General features: G+C 32.0%; 1 protein-coding gene across 2 annotated transcripts in view; it reads left to right on the forward strand.

Annotated features, from left to right (window-relative positions):
- Positions 1-942: 942 nt before the first annotated feature.
- LOC111427460 (5-hydroxytryptamine receptor 7) overlaps positions 943-27,405 on the forward strand; it is a 43,829-nt gene continuing 17,366 nt past the window's right edge. For both annotated transcript variants that reach the window (XM_023062615.2, XM_023062616.2), the window contains exon 1: positions 943-1,380. The gene's annotated coding sequence lies outside the window, so the exon portion shown is untranslated. The remainder of the gene's footprint in view (positions 1,381-27,405) is intronic.

The following is a 27,405-nucleotide window of genomic DNA, read 5'->3' on the forward strand; positions in this document are numbered from 1 at the left end:
CAAGAAGAGAAGAGGTGGACGATAACAGATATTATTTATTATTTTGAACAAATATCAACAGCTCACTGCGGTGGCCTACTTCACCACAATGATAGCAAAACCCAACCCAACCCAACCTATATCATAACTAAGCTGCAACTTACTACCATAATTCTTCTGTATCATTAACTTAATCGAGGTCGCTTGCGGCCGAGGCAAATATATTAAACCATTGTATTGGTGTGTATAAAGTTGGGTCTTTTTATTGACCAAGAATACGGTAACATCAGTTGTTTTCAGTTTTGCTTTTAAGAGATGAGGCAAGTACTCGCAGCTTGTACATCTTTGGCCAAGGCTTCCTGAACATCATGTTCTCTTCTTTTGATATTAACGATTTTCTGGAATTTATTCAACAAATTTGTTTCATCCTAGGCATGAAAATTCTTTATATTATACCAAGCCAGCGATTGTTGAAGATCTCGAAGGAATGTTTCGGATATAATATTTTGCCCTTCGGATATTTTTTGATAGAGAAAATCTTTTGGTTTCTTTACCCTTTAAAGTGTGACTTTGAAAAAACATAAAAAACCAATATTGATATGAAAGTGGTAAGATTAAAAATAATTTCATTTTTTTTAACGCCATTACATTAATGTCTCTAATTTTAAACCAATTATTCTTAGAATTTATTTATAATAACATTGAAAGTGATCCCATATAATAACAGTTATTAAAGTAATTGCGTACATTTTCTCAATTTTGATTTATATGAATACTAAAAAATTGATAAGGTTGTATTGTTTCCATTGAGGATATGAAATTGTAATATGAATAATAAATGCGAGGGACGTGCAACGATCGCAAGTGAAGAGAGCCATAAAAAAATTTTCGCGCAGGTTTCCAAATAATGGATCGTAGACATCGGCTAACGCTGAGGGAACCCAAAACAGTCGAACATTGCCTGCTGCCCGACTCGGTTCAGCGCCTGCTCTAACTCCTGCTGAACCTACTACGGTCGGAGTGATAGGAGGAGTACCAAGCGCGTGTAGCCACCGGAGAAAAAAATAGAGCGACGCGACCTAAAATAATTGAAAAATTGACCCTTCCATTCGGTGCGGAAACTAAAGTGTTAACATTTTCGCAACCGGTCGATTAAACAAAATTAATAAAATAAGGGAAAAGTTTAATTAAAAAAGCGCAATAAAAAAAAAAAGATGAATGAAAGAAATTAAACCGTAATAGTGCTTCTGGAAAATAAAAGAATACAGAAATAAAAACAAATCGAGTGAAATTATGTTTTGGTTTTTGAATGAATGAATTCAGTGCGTCATGGACACAGTTGGAGGATGAGGGAGTCAATCGGAAATAAGAAACAAACTAACGGGCCGAGAACGACATAAGGTAAGTCCGAAGTAAACAAATCTACGGAAAGATACGTTTTTAAATTTTCCAAGGCGATTTCCATTGGCGTTGTTTTTACATCGGCTACCGGTTCGACTGATTTATCGGGAGTCTTAATCTGGTAATTGCATCGTTAACGAAATTATGGGCAATTAATTTTTTAATCTCGCTTGAAACGTTCGAGTTGAAAAAACTAAAAGAAAAATAGAGTAAAATAAAAATGTGAAAATTTACTTATTTATATATTTTTTTATTATCTGGCACATCTTTTTTTTTGCTACACCTCCAAATTAAATTAACAAACAATTATTATAATAAATTATTAGAAACCAGACATTAGTACATTTAACATGAACGAGGAGTTGTTTGCTATAGATTACGATAACGCGTTTCGAACGAATGTAAATATTTGTTTTATGAGATGAGTAGGTAGTACTTTACTGATGAATTTCTATGGTTTTTAACATAAGCGTAGAATTGAGATGATGAATTCAATTGAAGAACAAGTCGCAAGAAATATAATTAGTAGTTTTGAAATTTAGTCATTTTTACTTTTACCACATCTTGATTAAAGTTACCCTAGGGATAAACACAACTTCTAGTTAATGAGAGTGCTTAAAACAGCTATAACAATGGCCATAGCCATAATCCCTTGGATAGCTTACATCAATACCTAGGAGGAGAGGTCTAGGAAACATCAAGGACAACACATTTCATTTCATAACTTAATCTCTTATGAAGTTAGGGTTTTTTGATTTTTAAATTGGATCTAAAGATAAAGTCTCCCTTACATACAATCCAAATAGTTAATTATTAATAAGCTGTATACTTTTATTTTAATCAAGATCTTTCTTACTATACCTTTGTCATTACTGGTTTGTTTAGTGTCTTATTTAATTGCTCATTAACGTAGATTCGCTGAGTACTATTACTCTCATATGATGCTAAGTGATGACGGGTTATTGTAGACTCCCCTACCACGAATTTGAGTATAAATGTTTTCAAGGAGGAACACATAAAACTTAATGGTACGAAATACCACACAAGAAGGATTTGAAACTTAATAGCATGTCCCAAAAATTATTAAGGTACTAATGTGGAGGTTGTTCTATTACAAGTTTTTGTTACTTGTTTGTAGCGACTAATATTGAAACTGAAAAAAAGCCATATTATGAAGGGGTTTTAAACAAAAAAAACTCTTTGTGAGTGGGGGTGTCGTGAAGTGTCTTGGTTGGCAACGACAAGCCTCTTACAGAGCATCTCTCTGGTGTAGAGCGAAAAATAATCACTTTTTACAAACATCAACAGGTTTGGTGCCGTCTCTAAATGAGTCGACTTCAGTAAAACCGCTGCCACTAGAACCAATATTTCGGCTTTCCTCATTTTTAGTCTGAAGGACTCCTAACTATTCCAATTATAGCAAAACAAATTTTTTGAGGGCGAACTCATTATTTTAAAAACGTAATTTTTTTCATAAAAAACTTTGTTAAAGTTCTGTTGAATCAGGAACCTACACCGCGATAATTCCCCAAAATCATTATATATAGTCAGACATATCTTCTTGGAAAAGCGACAACCAGGGGGTAAATTTCAGATCTTTCTAATTACTCCAAAACTTTCTACGCTGTTAATTACGTGATACTACTTGCAGTAATTGATATACTCGATTGGATCTTTCGAGCATAAAATGATTGGATATGAAGTCAAGGATACCAATCGTCGACTTGATCTCCAATAATCTGGCTTGTGTGAATTACCTGGTGTTTCTCAAACTTTTATCTTGACACTCTAATTATTTTGTGTCTCCACCCGCATTATTACATATAAAGAAACTTTAAGATATTTAAAATCGTAACTTCTATATTTAAAGATATGACGAAATGATCTGCAACATACTAAATATGTACAACTTAAATATGCTTCAAATTGCTTTTTACATCATACTGATATCTCAATTAATTTCAGAGATACGATTTTTTTTCAATTTCTTTTAATCTAACATCTGTGATTATGTTTACGCAGAGTTGCTTTCAAAAAATCGAAACTTTACATGTAAAGATATGACGAAATAATCTTTAACACACTAAATACCACTTAAATTTGCTTCAAATTGCATTTTACATCATATTAATATCTCAATTTATTTAAGAGATACGATTTTTTGAAGATTAATTACTTCTTTGCTTAGAGCGGTGAGGTTCACCAAGTCAAACTTATTACAGTCCTAATAATGGTCTTTAAAACTCAGTCCCTTCATGTTGATACACTTTTTTTTCAAGATTGTACCTACATAACAATTATCACAACCCAAACAATCAATCTTGGGGACAAGGTTTAATTGAAGATTTCTTCCGAATTAGAAACATTCTTTAAACGTTTTGAGGTATATTTCGCAAATTTCAAGAGATAATCGCACAAGAGCTTGCCAAATTATCAGCTACACCTAGATTGAAGATAAGCTTCGGAATCATGATTTAGTTATGAGACAAAAAAAATTATTACTCGATTTTCTGATCACCAAGAAATCCAGAAAAGAACTGTTAGAGTTGAGAACATTTAATTCTTTTTGCACTAATAGTAATCTAAAAATAAGAATTGCACATCTACATGTTATTAAGCTGCCTAAGACACAATCAATGAGGATATTCGCAAAAATTGGGCTGAGAGAGCTTTTTTTTGTAAAACCAAAGATCCCAAAAAACTGAGAACATAACTGAAAGGCAAGATAAAGTTCTTGAGATCTACTTAATTGAAGAAGTGAGGTTTAACTATCTTAAATTGTGTTGAAAAATATATAGTTATGTTACTGGAAGATTGTTGTAATTAACTCAAAATTGTTATAATTATTATATATTTTTTTGAAATACTAAAAAAATTGCAATATTAAATACGGGAATTATTCTTTTAAACGAAATTAACCGCTACATGTCACCAGTCAAGTCCATGTGAGAAACATTCTTAAAAGCAATCTTATTGAGTTCACGTGCAACAATGTAACCGTCCTTGTAAATGAATCACGCTATGCACATTAATTAAATATTTATTCTAATTTCATATTTCTTTTTAAATCAATTACGTTTTTTAAATTATTTCGAATTACTTTTAAACGATTCAAAATGATTCTGAATGTTGACCTTGTTTTGGATGAAATCTTGTAATTTTAGTAATTATAACCTAACCTGAAAATAAAAAGTTATATACTCTTATTATTGGGCAAACATAAATATTAAAATAAATATAAATATAAGTGTTTGATGAAAAATAATTATAAAGCGCTTGCCTTGAAATTTTTGGAATGAGTTCTAATTAAAACCTTAAAACTTCCCTAAATCAACAAGGTTTTTCCCTCAGCCCGTTTTAATTTCGTATAATAAACTCAGACCCTCATTCAATTAAGATAAAGCTTTTAAGAAGGAAACTTTTTTTAAGCTTTAATCCATTTGCGTAATGAAATTGTTTCCCATAAATAATTACATAAATATATTGTATCGCATTAATTTTATATAAATTTAAATGAATCCCGTTTTAATATTCAATATCTCATTTAAAGTCACTCATAAACAACAAATAATTTTCCAGATTAACAATAACGTGTTATGTTGATATATTAATATTAATATCTTCGATATGAAAGTAGATTACAATTTTAAAATTTAAATTCTTTTTTAATAATAATATTTTCTGTTGTGTTAGTGTTTACTATTTAAACAAAATTATTCAAAACTTACACGTGTATATCGAGAATAAATAAATTAATATGATGCAATTTTTACTACACGCGTAGATATAAATATTTCCATTCTAAATTCCATAATTCCTACCTTTTCTGATTACTGTTCAACTAATACGCGTTGTTTAAATCCAACGTTTATCATTTATTTGATATTACCCAGGAAGCGTATTATTTGAAATTTGAATATTGGTCTCATTTAATATTCCAATATTAACAAAGTATTGTTTTTTTGATTCGCATGCATTCATATGTATAGAATGTGGTGAATTATTTAATAAAAATAGTTTGAAATCCAAATATGTACAGAGAGGCAAGTTCTCTATTTATATTTTATGTGTGTATAATAAAATATAAACATAAAAGCACATCTGCATTATGAATAGAACTAAGTAACTTTTAGTTTTCTGTTATAAAAAGATTGTTGGATTATTTATTCTCGTCTCGACAATTTTAAACGCTGCGCGATAAAACCTTCAAGTTATTTAACTTGGAAACCTTTTGTAATAAAAGTGTTAGGGCTCACGTCGACATTACGATTCGATCTAATGTATATTTAATTATACACAATGTTCATGTTTTTGTAATGAACTCGCCTGTATAAGTTTGGATCGATTCGTCTTGTTATTATGATTGGTAATTTTGATACAATAATGTTTTATAAATTTCGTATTACAATTTTATGAATTGAATCAATATTTCTGCGGAAAGTTCATATTAAACTATTTAATGTGGTGTTTTGTGATTATAAATTGGATGATCCAATATCTTTATAGCTCTAAATAAATAAATATATATCATATTATTTCATTAAACTTATTGTTAGTGGCATTTTATTGAATAAAATGTCCGAATTGACACATACACAGGTAAAACTGATGGACGTATCAAAAATAAATGTAAACAAATGTCGAACGCGTTGTGTAATTGTATATTTTTCCAATGCGCATCTGTTTCGTTGCATTCAGGTTAAACGCGGTGCGAATAGTGGGAAATCGATCGTTTTTACGTAGTTTATTGTATTCCGATGACGTATACACTCCTTTCCATGCGGTACATTTATTATTAAAAACGACTTCTAAAAGCATAACGAATCATAAATTATTCCAACGTCGAGATTTAAATTATATATTTTCTCATAATTGATCAAACTATATAATACATTACTCAAGGAAATTAGTCCGCTAACAATATCTACTATGCAAAGATGATATTTGACATAATACTTTCTTTGCATTAGAGTTCTTTCAACAAATAACAAATTTTAATTAAAATAAAATAACAGAGCTAACTAACACTAGCACTAGAATTAACACTAGATCTACAACTAGAAACATTCGGATTTTGCCGAACGTTTTTTAAGACGGCTAGTGTTAGTTCAATAAAAATATATAACAATCTAACACTTAACAACAATTAAAAGTGGAACTAGCACTAGACCTAGAACTAGAAACATTCGAGTTTAGCCCTCTAGTTTTAGATTTATAAAAAATATACAACAATCTTACGCTGAATAACAAGTAAAACTAGAACTAGCACTAGCATTAGAACTAACACTAGACCTAAAACTAGAAATGTTCGGGTTTAGCCGTTCGACTATTAAGACGGCTAAATCCGAATGTTTCTAATTCTAGTTTTAGTTTAATGAAAAAAATATAACAATCTAACGCTGAATAACAACTAAAACTAGAACTAACACTAGCATTAGAACTAACACTGGACTTACAACTAGAAACATTCTGGTTTTATGAAAAATAATATCTGGTTTAATGGAAAATATACAACAATCTAACGCTGAATAAACAACTAAAGCTGCATAACGAATCATAAATTATGCTAACGTCGAGATTTAAATTATTTTCTCATAATCGATCAAACTATATAATACGATACATTGAAAAGAGTTTGTTCGATATAATGAAATATTTACATCTTACTATTACGTACGATTCACGTTTCTTTACTAATTGAAGATAATCACGAGTTTTTTTTTGTAGTAAAAATAGTATGGTGAGGTGTTGAATTTTTTTATTCATGTTATTTTGATTATAACTTATCTACTAATAAACACCTTTATATTTCTTTTTACTATTTTAGGTTATCGTACTATGTTTTTCAATTATATTAATTTATTACTTACAAAGTTAATTTTAAAATTACTTTGTTGTTCGTTTAAAGAAATTTCCGATAACAGTTCCGTTTTAAACTTAACTGTAACACCAATAACAAAATTTTTGTATGCACGTCATATATGTAAATGTTATGGCAGCTAGTAATTACAGAAAAATTTAAATACAAACTATTAATGTTACTTGCCTATTTCTGTGCAGATTAGGTGTATTTAAATTTTTTTTTGGTTTGTTTATGTGAAACCTGTCTATTTTTAAGTACATTAAAAATAGGAATAGGAAAATTAGGTTTAGCCACTTATTTACAGTTTACAGTAGTCATTAAACAAACGATTTTTTGCTACGATTTAAAATTTATCCTGATAGTAACGGAGTTATCCGGTGTACGTATATATTCAATAAATTTTTACGAATCCAATGTAATTAATGCAAAACACGAACGTTAAACTACAGATTCGCACGACCACTAATTGGATAAACACGCCAAAATTGATATTCGTTTACAACAATTCAAATAACTTCCCAAATAGTTCGTAAACTGAGCTAATAATGTAATATGATAAATACAATAGACACAGTGCTAGCTGATTATAAGATACAGCTATTTTTATCCCTTTATTTTATTAATTTTTAATTAATTACTTTTTTAACTGGACCCAAAATTTACTTTAATTATGTAATCGCGTAATGATTACATGCAAGGAAACTCTGGGATGATTACGACTACGTGATAGAACATTTAGATACCAATTCCAATACTGTAGGAATAGATGCCGTCTACGAGTCTAATCCATCGAGTAACATAACTCAAGCATTGAAAATAAACGACAGCGGTCACGATGAAAAGATAATCTTTGATCTTGGAAAAGATCAAACGATGTGATATCATATTCACTTTTATCTCATTGTTAATCCTTGGCAACCTATGAGATGTAACATTAGAAAATTAAGAATTTAACATTTAAAAAATGCTTTTTTGTTCTTCGTCACTTTCGTTTAAGAAGAGTTTTCTGAACTGATTTTAACAACTTTTAGATAATTTTTTTTTTCTTTTTTACTTCTTCCGTCAATCTTGTTTAAGGTTAGTTTTAAGAGTCTAAATTAAATGATAAAAATTTTGTATACTCGAGCTTTGATTAAATTCTGCGAATCTTAAACATCAAATTCAGAATAATCTCCAAGGAATAACTACGTTTTCGCTTCTGTAACTTTTAGAAAAGGTTTCCCGAGATTGGGAAAAATGAAAGAAAGTTTATTTCGTCGTTCGCCGGAGGTTGCTCACAGTTTCCATGTCCACTATTCCGTGACCCTCTTGAAAGAATAAAGAAAACATTGACAATGTTGAAAGCACTGAGCTGGATGACAGTCCATTTAAGGTTCATTTACAATGTGTTGCAGCTACTCGTATATAGTTGGGTTTTCGTTTCTTTTTGTCAGAACTGAAACATATTGACCGAAACATATATAACTTGGAACGCGTTGAGCTCTCAATAGTTTCCTACAACGAATTCCTTTTTCTGTATATAAAAGCTCGATTACTTTGAATGAGTTTACTAAAATATTTGTACTTACATACAAACACGTATAATATAGTTAAACATTCTTTTAAAATTATTACCCCGAAAAAGCTATAAACTGCCATTAACACTTGCAATAATATTTATTATTTTAAACCTCAATACAAGCTGGTTTGGTTTTAACATAAACAGATTTTACATTCGTGATTTACATTTACACCACAACCGTTTCTAAAGTTTAAAGTAGGTTAATTCTATTTCAGACTTAAATTTTGTTACCAGCAAGATCGAAGATGTAAAAATTGCAATTTTGATAAATTCTGGGTGTAGAGGCGAGCGAGATAAATTGAATGAAACCCTCATCATTTCTTGTGGAAGATGAATTGCCGAATCCGATAAAAACGCTGAATCGGCGCGTGAAAAATGCGTTCATTAAATAAAAGGTGACCAATCAATTAAATTCATCAAATTGAAGTGTCGTTGATATAAATAATCAAAAAAAACCTTTTGCGATCAATACAATTTAAATTGAAAATCTGTCCACCCTTAAATAAACGTTCTTGTGAACGAAGGGAGGTGTTTTTATGAAAATTTCGGGGAACGTTTTAATTCAATTTCGTGTAACATCGAATTTCATCGGACGTGAACGGAATAATTCCGAATAATTATAAAGCAATAATGATTTTGAAACGTCACGTTTTCAAACTTCCCCGTCCACGTCAAGAGCTTTGCAAGTTTGTGTACATTTGCGGAAGTACATACATAGATGCCGTGAAGTAATAACGTTCAGTGAAAAGTGCACTGTCGTTTGACACGTCCATCAAAATTTGTTATTCACCAACGTTGATTAAAAGTGTATGACACACAGTGTATGACACAGAGTATTCCAGCACCATCCGGTCCGTTCGAATTAAAATTGCTTTTAGTATCGCGTCGTTCACGTGCGCATCGACGTGATATTGTAACTATGACGAAATTGTACTGTATGTGTGATGTTTTGGTTTGTACTGTTCCCAAAATAATGTCAAACTTTACTTATAAGCAATTTGTAAAAATTACTTATAATCATTTCGTAAATAACAAACAACTCAAATATTAAGAAATTCCAATTATATATCGTCTAAACTTGAATGAAATCTATTCATTAATCAAGGAAATAAGGCCACTAACAATATCTACTATGCAAACAATCTGATGCTGAATAACAATTAAAACTAGAGTTAACACTAGATCTAGAAAGTTTCGGGTTTAGTCGTGCGTCTTCAGACACACACTAACAACTAAAACTAGAACTAACAGTAGCATTAATAGAACCAACACTGGTTTAGCCGCACGTCTCTTAAGAGAGGTGCGGCTAAACCCGAATGTTTGTAGTTCTTGGTCTAGTGTTAGTTCTAGTTTCAGTTCAATAAAAATATATAACAAATTAACGCTGAATAACAATTAATAAACAACTAGAGTTAACAAACTAAATAACAAAACTAGAGTTAATACTGGACCTAGAACTAAAAAGTTTCGAAATTTGCGATTCGAGGTTCATCGTATTAATGTTAAAAATAATCAACCAGTGGTTTACGATGAGAAATGTTTAGTAAACAAAATGCGACACTGTTTCAGCTCAATTGTTTTTATTTCAGAAAACAAATGAACAACGAATAACACTTGAATTTTTTTAAATGGCAATGTTAGGCTCATTTGATAGAGATTACTTTTCTCTTTACAATGATGTAAAATTTTTGTACCCTTACATCAGAAAATTTTTGAAATAGAAACACCTACAAATAAAAGACCTAAAAATAGAAACATTCGAGTTTAGCCCTCTTAAGAGACGTGCGGCTAAACCCGAAACTTTCTAGTTCTAGGTCTAGTGTTAGTTCTAGTATTACTTCAATAAAAAATATACAATAATCTAACGCTGAATAATAATTAAAATTAAAACTAGAAAATTTGCATCATGTAAACTATTCCATCGTATTCGACAAACTTCCCCATGTGTACAGGGTGTCCCAATTTCGATGTCCGCATAGGCTATCTCCGAAACTAAAAGAGATAGAAAAAAAGTAGCTTACATGTCATGATCTCGTTTTTCGAGAAAATGCTAATGCCGAAAACTCCGAACAGCTATCGTCTTTTGTTTTCGTCCTATCGGCAAAAACTGAAAATTATGCGAAAACGACAATCGCCAATATCTCACTTATTATCAAAGATGGAGTATTATAAATAAAACATTATATGGGCAACTTTTTACGAAGAATTCAGTGGCGTAGGTAGAATTTTTTTCCCATTTTTTATTTTCGAGATTTTTGACGTAACTTTATTTTTTTAAATGGAAACCGTAGTTGGCTATGACCTAAAATAATTTGTTATTTTCTTCTGATAACAAATATATATAGTTTGTGGGGCATATTTCTTATAGTTATTGAATAATTAACAAAAATTCATTTTGTTCTATCTAAACATAATGTATGTATTTAAAAGTTAATGTTGCTATGGTGATAACCATACATACTATGATGGAACATAATGTATCAAATAATTGCCAAAGTTTGTATTTAAAAATTCGATAACAACTCTGGCATTATGAGCTGGTATGATGCACCAGCATGTTAGGTGTCAAAGTATAACAAAACTAAATAAAACTTTACAATGAACTTCGAAAATTATGAAAATGTAACATGATGGAATGCTATATGTTATCAGATAAGAATGCGACGTTAGCCGCGGAATTATATTTCACAAAGTATTCGGAAAGAAGACAACCGCACGTAAGAACCTTCAGCCGGTTAGCAGAAAGTTTAATAGATTTTTGGTCCATCCCCAAACCACGTGCAAAAACATACCAAAATGGCCTGCAAGAGGATGAAGTCAATGTGTTGGCTTCACTTGCGATAAATCCATCAACATCTTGCAGAGAAATTGAACAAGACGTCTGACCCAAAAACCGCTGCTTCCGAATATGAAAGAAAAATATGTATAAACTATACAAAGCGGGCCTAACTCATTATTTACGTGCAGGAGATGTCAATCTAAGATTAGAATTTTGTAGATGATATTTAGAAAAATTAAATAATCTGCTGTTTGTTCAAAATGTCATCTGGACCAATGAAGTCTCTGAGTGTTCAAAGAAGGTTGAGGTTCAATGTATGGTGTGCCCTTTTAGATAATAGAATGTTGGCATATAGTATCTACCATAAAAACTTAAACTCAGGTAATACCTCAATATATCAAGGCAGCACATTGTGCCTTTGGTCGACAATTTACCATTAAATAAGTCTCAAATGATATATTTTCAATATGACGGAGCACCAGCACATAATGCTAGAGTTGTCAGTGAATTTTTAAGTACTACTACAAACTTTGGCAATAATTGGAAACAATGGGCACGTTCAGCCGGTGTCAACTGTTAAGTTGCTATATTAGCAGTCGCGGTTGAACGATATGCTAAGTCAGCGCTGTTACGCAGCAGTTTAGTAAATATCTCAGCGTAAGTAATCCGCGCTTAGTTTGTCAGCGGTTGTGAAATTCTAGGTTAGGATTAATATTTTTTGTTTCTCCCCTTTAATTTTGAAAACTGGCAGAACTGTATAAAATGAAATGAGCCTTAAAATCAACATCATCATCCATTATCTCTTGTAATAACACAAAATTTTCAAAAATATTATTGTTGGCCATAGTTTTAGGTTATGCTGAACTGCTAATTCTCAATTGCTTGTTCAGCCGATTTCGTTCCGCTGTATTAAAGCTCATACAACTAGCTGACTGATTTAATTCAACTGTTGACACCTGCTGACACCTGCTGAACGTACCCAATGTTTTCCATCGTGGCATTGTTATCACCATAACAACATTAAGTTTTAAATACATACAATAGTTTTAGAAAGAACAAAAAAAATTGATACATTATGTTCCATCATAGTATGTATGGTTATCACCATAGCAACATTAACTTTTAAATACATACATTAGTTTTAGATAGAACAAAATGAATTTTTGTTAATTATTCAATAACTATAAGAAATATACCCCACAAACTATATATATTTGTTATCAGAAGAAAATAACAAATTATTTTAGGTCATAGCCAACTATGGTTTCCATTTAAAAAAATAAAGTTATGTCTCAAATCTCGAAAATAAAAGATGGGAAAAAAATTCTACCTACGCCACTGAATTCTTCGTAAAAAGTTGCCCATATAATGTTTTATTTATAATACTCCATCTTTGATAATAAGTGAGATATTCGCGTTTGTCGTTTTCGCAAAATTTTCAGTTTTTGCCGATAGGGCGAAAACAAAAGACGATAGCTGTTCGCAGTTTTCGGCATTAGCATTTTCTCGAAAAACGAGATCATGACATGTAAGCTACTTTTTTTCTATCTCTTTTAGTTTCGGAGATAGCCTATGTGGACATCGAAATTGGGACACCCTGTACAGAGTCTTTAAAGTGTATTTAAATTTGCATTTCAATCGGAACCAATACATGTAGCGTCCCTGTAACTTCCCAACAACCATTCGAATAACATAAACGACGTGCTACAATCTCGTGCATGTCAGTTCTTGTGAGAACTAAATGTCGTGGACGACGCACCACACAAACTCCTTCGTAATACACCAAATACGACGTGTTCGATCACATGCTAGTGATGTTTCTTTATAAAATAGAAAGATGTTTCTACTATTTAGCGTATCACGATCGATTCTTAATCAAATAATATCTTTTATATCGTGTTAGTATAAAAAAGTGTAGTTTTAAATATTTTTATTGTTAACGGTTTGGAATAATCCACAAATTTGTCATCACATAAATCGATAACTGAACTGAGGTCGTTCTTTTTTTGGCGAAATGCACCACCTGATCCAAGCAAGTTCCAGTCGAACCGAGGGGTTGAAATGACAAAAAATGCGTCGCCGCGTTAAATATCTAGGTCATTCATGATATATGACGATTTTAGTCGACATGGGTCGACCTATATACAGGTTGGGCGCAAATGTTCGAACCTTAGATCGTTCGATCGATACCGTACCGACGACGACGCGGAAAACATCTAAAAATAGAAAGGTGATTGATTACCCATGGCGTCTTTCTAATTGTACCATAAAAGGGTAGTAGAAAGCGTTAATAAATCTTAAGATTCGATTGCTGATCCAATGTAGATCGGTTGCTAAATAATTAAATGTGTTAATTATTAACTCGCGGGATAATTTAGGAGCGTTTCGCGTCACCCGCGCCTTTATGACACTACAAGATGATAGTTTATACCTTTTGCAAGCACTCGCGACCATTAAAAATGCTAATTCGTTTATTGACGTTGAGAATAAATATGATTAATTTGCATAAAATATTATCTCATCTATCTTTAGTTTACCGAGTGTCTATACCAGGAACCTTCTAACGATTAATTAAATTATTAGTAACGCAATTAAGTAAAGTGTATCCTTTAGAGTACATCAACGTCCGACGTTCTACGGTCCATCGAAAATATCTCCAAATTGAACAAACGAATATTGATTTTGCATTGTCTAGACGGGGAACTGTATTTAAAGGAGAAATAGGGACCCCAATATCAATAAGGCAGAGAAAGGGGCAAAAACCACTCCGTCGACAGGGTGCATGAAAGGTCGCTCAATCCGATTAAATTTGAACGTGCTTTGATTTGCTTTGTTTGGAGAATGTTGCCCCCGGCGGCGACAGTCTTCTACAATAGGTATTTCATACGGTTTATTGGCTCGTGAATCATACAACGAGCATATTTACCTTAAGTAGCTTGTTGATTACGATTTTGAAATAAATTATTTTTAGATTCGAATTGGGTGATTTATAACTTTTTGATTTTTCAAAATTTAAATTTTTTTTATATGAGGAAGTGGTAAGGCGGCCTCCGATGCAATTCCAGCAGTTTTGAAATGGAACGTTTTAACTTTATAAGCAGGACCAGGCATAATCCCGAGGAACCATACCAGGTTGCATAAATTTTAATAAGTTTTAAAGTTCTATTCCGGGAGCTGAAAGTGGAACGCGTTCCTGAATTTTAAATTTACGAGAATTTTTCATTTACCCCCTCACGGGTTGCACGACCGCGAACTAAAGTAACATCTTACTGTAATATTCGGATTAAACACGATTAACATAAATTCTCGTAAAAGATGTACGACCAACGATTCATTTAAATTTTCCTCCACATTTTCTTGTTTTTTTTTTTTTTTTCGACCAAAAGGTTTGGGGTTGATGTGTTCACGGAGGCGACGAAACCGCAATATCAAGAACACTTGGTAGTAATTCGTGTTTCTCTTGTACATGCAAACGGCTTCACCAACAGCCATTTAACTAAAGCTAAATCGCCTGTGTCGACGTTAATCCAACTCTAAATGCAACCGGACGCGGTACGACTTCCTAAACGATTTCCGGGGGAGGAAACCAAACAGGTAAAAACACGCCATTTGAAATCGGATAGGCGAACAAACTACAAATTATCTTACTAAAGTTTTTTTTTAATATATTTAGATTTTAACGAAAAAGTTTATACAAAAAGTTAGATCAAAACGATATCAAAGCAATTTCAACGGAATGGTTAGGTTAAAAGCTTATTTTCGTGTAAAACGCAAATGCAAACTGTAAATCAATAGTCTTTTGTGAGTACTCTTAGTCCTCCGACGCCACCTATGTTGAGCATTCGAGATTCTTGCAACCGTAGGCATCCTGAAACTGTGCTACGACGACGACGTTGCTTTTAAATGCAAACTGAATAATGGCCCCGAAACACAATGAAACCCGGAGACTCGGAATGTAACAAAGCTTGGGTATTCATTCGAGTCGATATCAAAGTTTATAGTGGTTTGGTGCAATGGCACGGTATGACGAGACGCCACTGGCATGAGGGGACGGCGTCCGGGGCTTGTTTTAACTTCCGCAGGTGGAATTTTAATTAGATGAATATCCCTACTCGATTCATTTTAAATACCCTTTTAGCGTCACGACCCCGGCACCTACGTTGACAATTTCCGCAACCGTGATGGTGATGCTTTTATTCGCAATATCGAAATTTTAATAGCGACATTTCAGTTTTTGTGGTTAAAAAGGCGTTGAAAGGGAAATTGAATTTTGGCTTAAAATCGTTCCATGCATTAAGTTTTACTTTTGGACGGAAAATGTTTATGTTAAGGATTTTCTAATCATGAATCTAATTTGAAATCGTAAATCTCTCACGTTGTAGGTCAACAAAAGCCGGGGCGCTTGTGTATTATGGAAAGTAGAATAATTCGCTTGGTTAATTGAATTGTCGTGCTAGGCAAACGCACTCGCGTTCACTAAATTGTTAAACAGCCGTTTTGGCCCAACGGCTTTTCAAATATTCACGAGCTCACAGCCTGTCCGCTTTCCACTGAAAAATATATAACACCATTTTGCGCTGTACCACAGTAATTTTCGTACAGAACGATGTGTCCAGAACAAACAACCGTCTACAGGAAACTCACCAAGTATGTACATATACAATTAACATTCGAGTTTAATAAGAACCATGAACTACTAAGAATCGTAATCACACTTCTTAATAATGGTTCTAATGAAAATTGTAACTCTTTTATGGTTTCTTAGAATTGTATTGAAAATGAAGGTGTGAAAAGAAATTTATCGCAACAAAATCTACCTTCGTTGTTAATAAGGTCAAGTTGAAAACGATCAATATTAACCGGTATATTCAAGAAAGCATTTACTTCAAACGCTTAGGTATGGTATAAATTATGTAAAAAGCTTTTATATAAATTATATAAAAAGACAGTTTGACGAGAGTGTTATAATTTGTATAGGCTTCATCATGTATAATATACGAAATTGCCTATTAAAATTGATTGATTGTATTAATTAGCATTGTATACATATAGATTATTACTGTTGATATACTAAAGTAAATGCAATTAACAATTGATGACATTATTATTACAATACATGTCCTCGTTAATTCGCATAAATCAATTTATTTCTAATGTAATTTGTTATCTAAAAACCATCTAAGATTATGTAATTAAGAAGTGGTTTAAGAACAAAAGTACTCTAATTAATTAGTATGAAAAAGTTGATGCAACTTCAAAGTAACTGAACTAAAAGCATTCCAAAGTATGCCCAAAAAAATCCTAAAAACACTATCTAACCTGAAAGCCAACCCGAACCCAAAGCAAGCTAGCCCAACCCCAAGTAAGTCTAAAAAACTTCAAAGCAACTCAACCACAAACTAACAGAACTCCAAAGTATGTCAATTCAACCTCAAAGAAAGTAATCCAGCTCCTAAGCAAGCTAAGTTCAACACATATAACATGTAAGCCATCTTAACCGCGAGCTAAATCAAGTTGGCTACAAATTCACCACAAAGACCTAACTCAACCTAACTCCAAAGCAAACCAACCCAAACCATGCTAACCCAACATTAAAATGACCGAATTTAACTGTAAAATAACTTAACCAAATCCAAGTCCAAATCAAACTAATCCAATCCCAAGGGAAGATAGCCACAAAGTAATCGAACATCCAAGTTAGAAGTTGCAATAAAACCAAATATCATTATTATGACCATCTTGTGAAGTGTTAAATTACTTAAATACAGAAATAATTCACAAGATTCTGATATAGCAGGTACACAAAAATTTTCACCCAGAATGAAATTCGTTGCATCCGCAATGTTTCGAACCACGAACCTTGTGTTAAAATGGCCATCTACGCTAACTATTTAGCTTATAGTATAAAAACTATAATTTTTGTTTTTAAATAAAACAAATTTTTAAACGATTTACCACAAAAAAGCTTTTGTGTTAAGTACATAAATCAGTTGATTTCAAATTATGTAATTTTCAACAATTGTATAAAGAACTTACTTAATATCATTGTACATTAAGATTTTCATTTAAAACAGTTCCAAAGATGTTAACAGTTAATTGCTTTGGTAGTTTAAAGTGCTTTGTGTTTCGTTAAATTACGAAGTGCAACTATGAGTGTCGTTACATTTAGAATCAAGTATGAAGTTGTGTACCCGAAACTAGAAACAATGCTTAAAACTTTTCCACTAACAAGGATAACGAAGATAATAACATTAGACTTATTTGTTTTGTAAAAACAAGAGTTGTTGAGTTAAACGTGTTTGTAGTTGCGTTAAAACGAGAGTTTAGTAGTGGATAGTTGGAATATGTAATTATACCGAACACGTCGTATTAATATTCTACTAACTAAATCACAACAATTTACGCGTGCGGTGGTACACGATGGCCAATTCTGATAGCCTTTCTGGGTCCATTAAGTCCAACGTTATTAACGAGTTTATACAGGGCATTAGGCTACGCATGTTATAGCAAGTTAATATCCGAGTGGAATATTAAATATTTAAGATAACCTAGTAGGAATTTTATTGGATTAAAAATACATTTTTTATTACCGCAGGCGAAATAAAATAAAAAGTAAACTCGTTATATAAAAAAGATCGTAATAATGAATCGTAAACACCTAACGGGTTAGTACATTAACTTCAAGTCGTGATGTAAATATTTTGAAAGTATATATAGATCACTGAGACGATGTGGACTTTTGACACGTGTGTTGTATTTGATTTGATTAGATTTCGGATGTGCGAAAAGTAATCTTTGAAATGTACAAAAAAAATGCTCAGCGATCCGAGCGCTCCTGTTTTATGGATGCTCATTTGCGGTTTACGATTTTTTATGAGTGGTTTTAAAATAGATTTTACGATTTTTCGTTGAAAAATAGCTGATATTCTTGATCGTGGAGTTATTTTTAGTTAGTACCGGGACCGTAAATTAGCCAGCCGTAGACAGTTTGGCTGCCGTATTTATTTTCAAATTCACAATACCACACAAACGATGATAACGCGACTTTTCCCATTTTAGGAAATATACGATTGTTTGGGAACTCCTTTCAAAATGACAGTTAACCAAAAGTTCATTAATCATATTAAATATTAACTTAGCAACCATTCTCCGCGCCTTTTCATTGATTTTCAACTAAATCACCTTTGAACTACGAAAACTTCCCAGGGGAATTGCCGTTAATTCTGGATTTTACTCGTATTTTATCCGATAATCCCACCAAAAAAGTTGAAACTTCATTCAACAACTGTTAACGATTTATTACACCGGTTCGTAATAGCAAACTTGGCAACACCGTCTCAATTAGCGTCTTGAATTGGTTATCGCCTAACTCAAGTTTGAGCTTTATGAGCTACATAAATTTACTCGATGAATCTTCGCCTCTATATCAAAACATAAGAGCCGGATATTGCAAATATAAACTCCTACTTAACGGATAATGACGAAATAAATTTTGATGTTTCTAAAATTCTTCTATATCATTATAATAGATTTTTTAAGACGTGAATGTGTGTATTTATATCATCAATGCATTAAAGTGATTCTGCGTAAAGTCCACATATTATATCTTTCCCATTAATTTTGAAGAGTCTTCTCTTTCGAAATTTTGTAGTTTTAGGTTTATTATTTCTAATTTTTAAAACAACAATCTAACGTTGAATAACATCTAAAACTAGAACTAACACTTGCACTAGTAGTAACACTAGATCTACAACTAGAAACATTGAGGTTTAGCCGTACGTCTTTTAAGACGGTTAAACCTGTATTTTTCGTTCAATATAAATAAATAACAATATAGCGCTGAATAACGATTAAGACTACTGTCCATTAATCGAGATTTTACTGTATTAATATTGTTACTAAAAAAGATTTATACTTATACTAAGAAACTTCAGGAAATACCTTTTAAATGGATCAATTTTAAAATTAAACGACTAAACTACCTCTAAATTCCAAACTATCAAGCCGTTTTCAGGCAAATTCAGGACAATTGTTGCAGTTACCTCGTTGTCGTGTCTGGGAATTATCCAATTCCGGTTTCCCGGACAATTACCTATAATCGAGACGAATGTGCATTTTGAATCTATTAATGCAACGAAACCACGAATGGAATTAACTTGGTACTTTGTCGGTCCAGATAGGAATAATTTCTTATTTAACTAGTAACCATTTAGAAGTTTTAACCTCGAGTTTATCTATGCTATTATCTCATCCAAGTTGTTACGAAACTGTACTCAAACACCGAACGTGAACGTTTGCTTGGTTTTGTATCCCGGAAATTCTGAGGCTTCCAACACACCAACGCACACATACAATCCTAATATTATAAAATGTTTGGTTAATTCCGTTAGATTTATTTTAATGTTATGATTTATAGATCGTGGAATGGTTTTATAATTATCCTTTTTACTTCAATCAGCTATAGTAACAAGATAAGTAATGAACTTGCTGTAAGATGTATGAAGTATGCTATTTATCGTGCAAGTCGGTTTGGAACGGTTCCATGTTGAACGTGTGCAATATTTCATTCGTACATAGTCAATTTAATTTATGAATTAGATCCTAAACTAAAATTTACAGCACATTAAAACACATTTTCTTCATAAATTAAAAAAGAAAAACTTGTATAAATTTTTTGTCATGAAATAACTAAAGTAGTGTGCGAGATGATACTACACCATTCACAGACGACGTAATGGAAGCTTCAAGTGGTGTTGGAGGTGCAGTATGGAATAAGGATGCGTTCCATCTCTAAATTGGACTAGGATCCAAGACGTCTCATCTCCAGTACACGTCGTCCTATATATCACTTCTTAAGAGGGAAAGGTGGAAAAGTTGACAAATGTAAAAAGGAAAGAGTTTTTTTTTTACTTTTACGTAAACTCAACCCGGTCGACGTTCACGCCCAATAAGTCAGAGTGGCGTTTCTGGATGCTAAGTGGAAGCGGATCGGGACAGCGTGAAAATAAGGAGGAAGCCCGGCCAATCCGATTTCTGCAGAGGATTTTCTCGCAGACGTCCGTCGATGTGGGGTTATGTGAAAAACGTTTCAGAATGCGAAAGAAAATCACATTGAAATGGAATTAACAGGATTACACCTTTAAGTAAATATACAAATAAATCAACCTAAACATGAAACGTTCAAAATTATAATAATCCCCTTAAAGTTTTCAACCCGAAATCTCCCCCAGTTCACATTCATTCCATTACTAAAAACATAACGCCACCTGTATCTCCTCCAAAACATCGAATTATAATTACGCCATCGTCCCTTATGTTTCGGTATTAAACTTCCCTCGGGACCTCTCCGAAAAGGGTCTACTTTTGATTATGTCGCCCCCCTCTAGGAAGAACGAATCCTTCTTGTCTAGAATCCCCTCGTTGCTGTGCTGTTTCAAATCGATAACCTAAACAAGACACTAAAAAAAATACATAATGTTAATGTTATGATTATAATCACCAAAGCGTGGACGTTTAAACGTTTAACTCTGTCTCATATCGTCCCTAAACTCCGTTTGTGGAAATTGTAAACGTATCGAGCGTAATATTCTACAAAGCGCGTATCTATACTCGAGTATTCGAGTTTCTCTCAAAATGACATTAACGCGCACGCCTTTGTAATCAACCAGGTTGCAGCAAAATGTAAACCGCAAAGCCATCATCTAGTAGTAGCGTAATTGAGTAGGTAACCCATGTGTTTCCCAAACTAGCCGCATAGGTTCGGTTACATTAATAATTGAATGTAATTGATCGCGGTTTGATTAAAATTGTTGAAATGTGTGACAAAGATTAAGTACAGATTATATCAAATTATTGGTTTCGATTGTTATTTATGATTAAAATCGCAGTAATACGATAACGTTATTTTGATAAATAAATCGGATTTATTATTCTTTTTTGTTTTAAAACTTGTATAACTGAAAATTCATCGTTTCGCAAAACCCATCGAACTGACCGTTTTTAAACAAACAAAGAACCACCGAAGGCGATAATTGAACGACAGATATTTGTTTAAACTGCATTTCGGTTTTCATCTCACATGCACGTAACACGTCAAGGATCAACTATTTTTGAACTTGAAAATCAATTTTTCTTTTTAATTTATTTAAACATCAAAAGTTCACATTTTTATTTAAATTCATTTCAAACAAAACACAACAGAATTTACACAAAAGAGGGGACAAATAGTGCGCTTTCGTCAACATTGAATGAAATTGCACGTCGATGCATTGCTGAACAATACATATGGTTCTAAAGGAATCATTTTTAATCCAAACAGGTATTTTTGAATGAAAAATTTTAATATTTAAATTTATTTATATTTGATGGTGTCATCTTTATTTCTTTTTTGGCAAATAGCCTGGTTTTGCCGCTTAATGAGTTATATTAAAGTCTTCAAATCTAAGCTTCCAGTAGCTTGACCAGTTTGTTGATAAACGTGGTGTCGATACGTTAGGTTCAGACTCAATGTTGTTCAATGTGATGTAAGACTGCTTCTTTTTTATCGGTTAAATTGATCAACAACTCCTTTTCTTATTCCTTCTTGTCGTAAAATCGAGGCAACAGTACTTTTCCATAATATTTGATCAACATCCCCATTTCTCCTAACTTATAAGCATCAAAATAATATTGATTTCAAACAAAGAACAATTTTTTTGCTTGTAAATCAATTTCATTGTTCTAAAAAATATATTCAAATTTGCGATCTTTTGGATATCTACAGTTGAAATAAACTCCGATATTGGTTGTCGGGTTCAATTCTAGATGGACGTATATTTGCTTTTATAGGATATACATAGGATGAAAATAGGAGGATCGGATATCGAATAAAATCGTAGACGCACCGGAATAAAGATAGGAAAGTCCACGTCTACTACGGACTAGGCTATTTACTTTGGAGAGTACGTTTCGAAAAGTCTAGGCATTCGGGTGATAAAAAGAGAAGTCGAAATTACATCCTTTCGGAACACGCTAAGATACCATCGAAGACATGATGTAGACATAAAAGAATAAATGAAAAATTTCGAATGAATGAGTGTTATGGTAGGTATATAGTTGAATTTATAAACATCCACCTGACGTGACTCTTTATTAATTCAAATAACTTGAGACTTACTTGGAAAGAAAGTTGAGTTTTCAATCGGTAAACTTCTAAACATTATGTGAATGTTTTCATTTTGCTTATGATTTCATTTCAAACAAGATGATTAGAAAATTCTCTTTTCGGTAACATCTTACGTTGTATGAGTAACATGCAAATTGTCACCTCTCTGAAACGATGGGGACCCCTTGGGCGGTGAGGGCTGCGTCTCTCTTGAGACGTGTTGTAAAATTCATGATTCGTAAAATTGTGAAACCGTTCGTAAACAATGGGCTGTGCGAATTTACCAAAAAAAAAAGCCTTTGGGGCAGGTTGCTCCTTCTTGTGAAACTTTTTTTATGAATTCTGTAGGGAGAATGTTACCGAAAACAGGAGGTACAAACAACCAGAATTCGTGTTTATCATCAAAAGGAATGGAACTTTACGGTTGATTAAAATATAAATAAAATATTTCAAAAAGAAAAAATGTATATTTCATTGTATTTTGATAATATATTTTGTTCTGCTAAAACGTTAATTTAAGCTAATTCCCTTGGTCTAGGTTAGAGTTTCAACCTTTGTGCTGGGATCTCTCTAAAATTAGCAGATTCATAACTTCTGCAAATAGATATGCGAGCACGTCAAAGGACTATTTGGTTTGGAATGTAACTAAACATAACTGTTTTAGATGCGTGTATTGACGTGAACACCAATTGTCTATTATTATTTGATCTCTACCATTTCAATTTTGATCGACATGCAATATATTATAAAAGGTTTCAACTCAAAGTTCTTTCAAGTAAAAAATTTATTAGATGTAGGATTTTCAATGTTGCTTCAAATTAATTTACATGTTAAACAGACCAAGTTTAAATGAATATGCACCTCCTCTTGTTAATATAATAAATATTTTCTTATCCTAGAATATTCTCACCTTGCCGAGAATATTTGATACATGGAAGGATATTTAAGATAAATATTTAAGTTTAATAAGATAGCAGCAGAAAATAAATTCAAATAAATTCTCAATAAATTTATTAATTAATATCAAATAAATTTATGTACCTATCAGATTGAAACGTTTTAAACTATACACAAGTCCTTCAACTTAACATTTATTCCCACAAAATGGTATTTACTTTATCGATAAAACGTCTCTAATTTTAGATTCCATTGAATATTAATGGAAAACACGTCCGTCAAAACTTTCATCACCCTACTTTTTATAGACATCTGCGTCCTATAAAACTGTTTTTTTTTACTTCCATCGCAAATTGTTTACTCATTCCGAATGTGTTTATGTAGTTTTAGAGACAGATTATTCGAAACGAATCGCACTCACTTTGAATCTATCTCTGACGCGAAAGATTTTTAGTTTACAATTTACTGTTTATAAAACAACTTTTTTTTCCAAGTTTGCTTTTATTATGAACTGAAACCGTTTGAGTGAAAATTTATTTCTGTTAACAGCTTATTTAGCATGTTAATAGTTTAAGTATTGTTTTAGTTATTCTGCGTAAACACTTCGATGAAATAACTCACACAACAATTGTCGATTTGCAAGATTGTTGGAGTCGAAACAATGGATTTCAAGATTGAAGTTACCACAAATTCCAATTGAGTTTGAAAAGTTTAAATTTAAAAACTAAAAGTGATTTCAAAAATCAGCTTGTACATAAAAGTGGATGGGTTGAATTTGAAACGGTTTTAAATCCGCTGGGTTGGTAATCATCGTTATTGTTTTATAATCGCTTGTGGATATCGTTTTTAATTTATAACTTTTTGAATTATATCAGAAATGTTTATCCAAAAACATAAATTTAGATCCTCGGAGCTTTTATGGTTCATGATTAAAAATACGAAATAGTTGGATTGAAATTGTTTATGGATTATGATTTTGTGACTTATTATAAACAATTTTAATTAATATCAATCTCATCTATATTTTTTAATTCTCGAGGAAAAAAAATATTTTGTTGATAAATGCCACAAATGTGAAATGTTTAATACTTTAAATCCGCCAGGTTGGTAATAATTACGGTTGGGTCATAATCGCTTGCGGATATCGTTTTGTTGGTTCTTTATAAACAATTCTCATATACAACATTTTATCCTACCATTTTTAGTTTTCTAGGTAGTACAGAAATGATTATCCAAAAACCACACTTTAAAGCTTTGGGGATTTTATAGTTTATGATCAAAATGTGAAATACTTGGAAAGAAATTATTAATGTATTATGATTTTGTGATTTATTTTAAACAATCTTTATTTTGAGATAATAACCAATATGATAAATGAGTCATAGTTAAAATATTTGAGATTTTAAATCCGCTGGGTTGGTATCATCATGATTGATTTATAATCGCTGCAGGTATCGTTTTGTTGGTTTATTGCAAACAATTCTCATCCACATCACTTTTTATCATTTTTAATTTCCGAGATGTAATAGAAAATCTTTTACCTCAAAAACGCCTATTTAGAGCTTTTAAGGTTTTATAGTTTATAACCAAAAATACGGAATACTTTTTAAGAATTTGGTTGTAGATTACGTTTATGTGATTTAGTAATAACAATTTTTATTAATATCATTCTCATCAACAATTTCTAATTTTGGAATAGAAAATTATTTCGTTATTAAACGCCTTAAATGATTCATTACGTACAATTTCCATCTACAAAATTTTTGAACATTATTTTTCGTTTTCGCGTTAGGGATGAATATTTCCCAGAGAGGTCAATTAAAGATATTTTTATTTGTAACTCTTAAAAATTTTTCAATTTGATAGTTGAGTGTACAAAAATAAGTGAATAAATTTACATCACAAAATTACTAAGTCTACATATAATACGTAATTGCCCAATATGTGGATAATTTATCAACTGATAATGAGTACTAAATCGTATATAAATGTAGGTATGTTTATATTTAAACGAAGGTTAGTTTTCCTTCTGGTTTATTTAAATGTAAAATAGCCTTGACATTTCCTTTCCCAACAATCGATCAGTTTTCTTGCTTTGAATAACGAATAGTTGAGGGGGCAATTTAATTTTCATCGATTATAAAAAGTATCTATTCGTTCTATTTCTAAATTTTTAAATAAAATTGATTGAATTGGTTTATATTTTTATTACGAGGGTTTGAAGTGGTTAATTCAGAAAGAGGGTACTGGAAAAATGTAATTGAAAAATAATACGGGTTTTTTTTCTACCCGTAAATTTAACTTTATGGTATGGGAATATTTATTTTATAACTCACCTAGAGAGTGGAGGAAAGCACACATTCGGCGTAGAACTGTGCTTTCAATCTAAAAATACGTGCCTGCGCTATAATTTAATATGCAGTAATGTATCATTGGAAAATTCCCTAAGCAATTTATCGATTTCCTGTCCAAATATTTGCCTTCTATCGCTAATCATCGGCAGATTTATGGTACAAGCGGTTGTAAAGTTTTTTAAATGGTTATGTTATTGCTTTTACCGTACCAGGTGGAAGCTTTTGGCAATGTTAATTTCGATTTCGAGTAATTGGAGTTTGATCACTGTCATTTCCGCCATATTTCCTGAAATTCGTTATTTGACGTGTACGAATTTTAATTTTATGCTTCAAAGCGTTTGTGGTGACCTTTTATTAAAAGGTAATACGATTTATAACAAAGCGTATTAAACGCGTGCACAGGAATTCTCGGCACGAAATTGATTTTTCCGGCCCTTTGTAATTTTAATTATCTCTGTCACGACTGGTGTGAAGCAATGATGGTTCCTCATAATTTATTAATTTAATAAATTACAAACCTTCACGCGATTGCCCTACAATGCCCTGTAACGCTGTAATGTACACTACATTATCAATGCTTTTCTTTACGATAAAGAATTTTTGATCCCGACATTTTTCTTGTTAACAGTATTTTACGTTTATGCGGTAAAAGGGGGTTCATGGAATATTCAGACAGGGAAGCTCGTACTATTCGTGCCTACAGACGCGATCCATTAGATGATTTTGCACCTACTTACAGACAGGTACTCTGGAAAAGCTCTACTAAAAAGAGATCGAGGTCGCTGAAAGCGGAAAAAGAAGTGGGATCGAATGGGGAAATTTAATAGACGCGCCCGCTTTAGTCGCCGTCGTCGTCGTCGTCGCCTGCATTTCAGGCATGAAAGAGCCCGAGATATTGATTCGGTAATCGGCCCTTCCTCACTTCCGGTGGCTTCCGAAGCTCAATAATTTCTTAGAGTAATATCCGAAGAAATTACGTGGAAATCCAAAGGTTACAAATTATAAAATAAAAATATCTAATCTTAAAAAAAAAAAAAATTGTAAATAAGTGATTAATCATTGTCTGCACTAATATTTGTACTAGACAACAATAACAGTATTGTAATATTAATTATGCAAAAAAGAAACTTAAGTAAGTTTTCTATTATCTTATCGCTGTGTTTTTTTTAAACCCATTTGAAACATTTACGTGTTTTGAAAGTATTTTCATTAACAGATTCGAATGTGAGCAGTTAGGGTGGGCGAATATAATGTTATTATTTTTAAAAAAATGTTATTTATATTTTTTAATATAATACTTTAATAAGTTTTTTAAACAAACTCGCGATCTTTTAGTGTGTGTTAATAATAATAGTAAGTACTTTTATTAGTTGTTTTTGTGAATTAACTTTAAATTTTCGTCCACAAAAAAGTGAAACAAAATTATAG

The sequence above is a fragment of the Onthophagus taurus genome, chromosome 2, assembly GCF_036711975.1.
Source record: "Onthophagus taurus isolate NC chromosome 2, IU_Otau_3.0, whole genome shotgun sequence".
Lineage (NCBI taxonomy): Eukaryota > Metazoa > Arthropoda > Insecta > Coleoptera > Scarabaeidae > Onthophagus > Onthophagus taurus.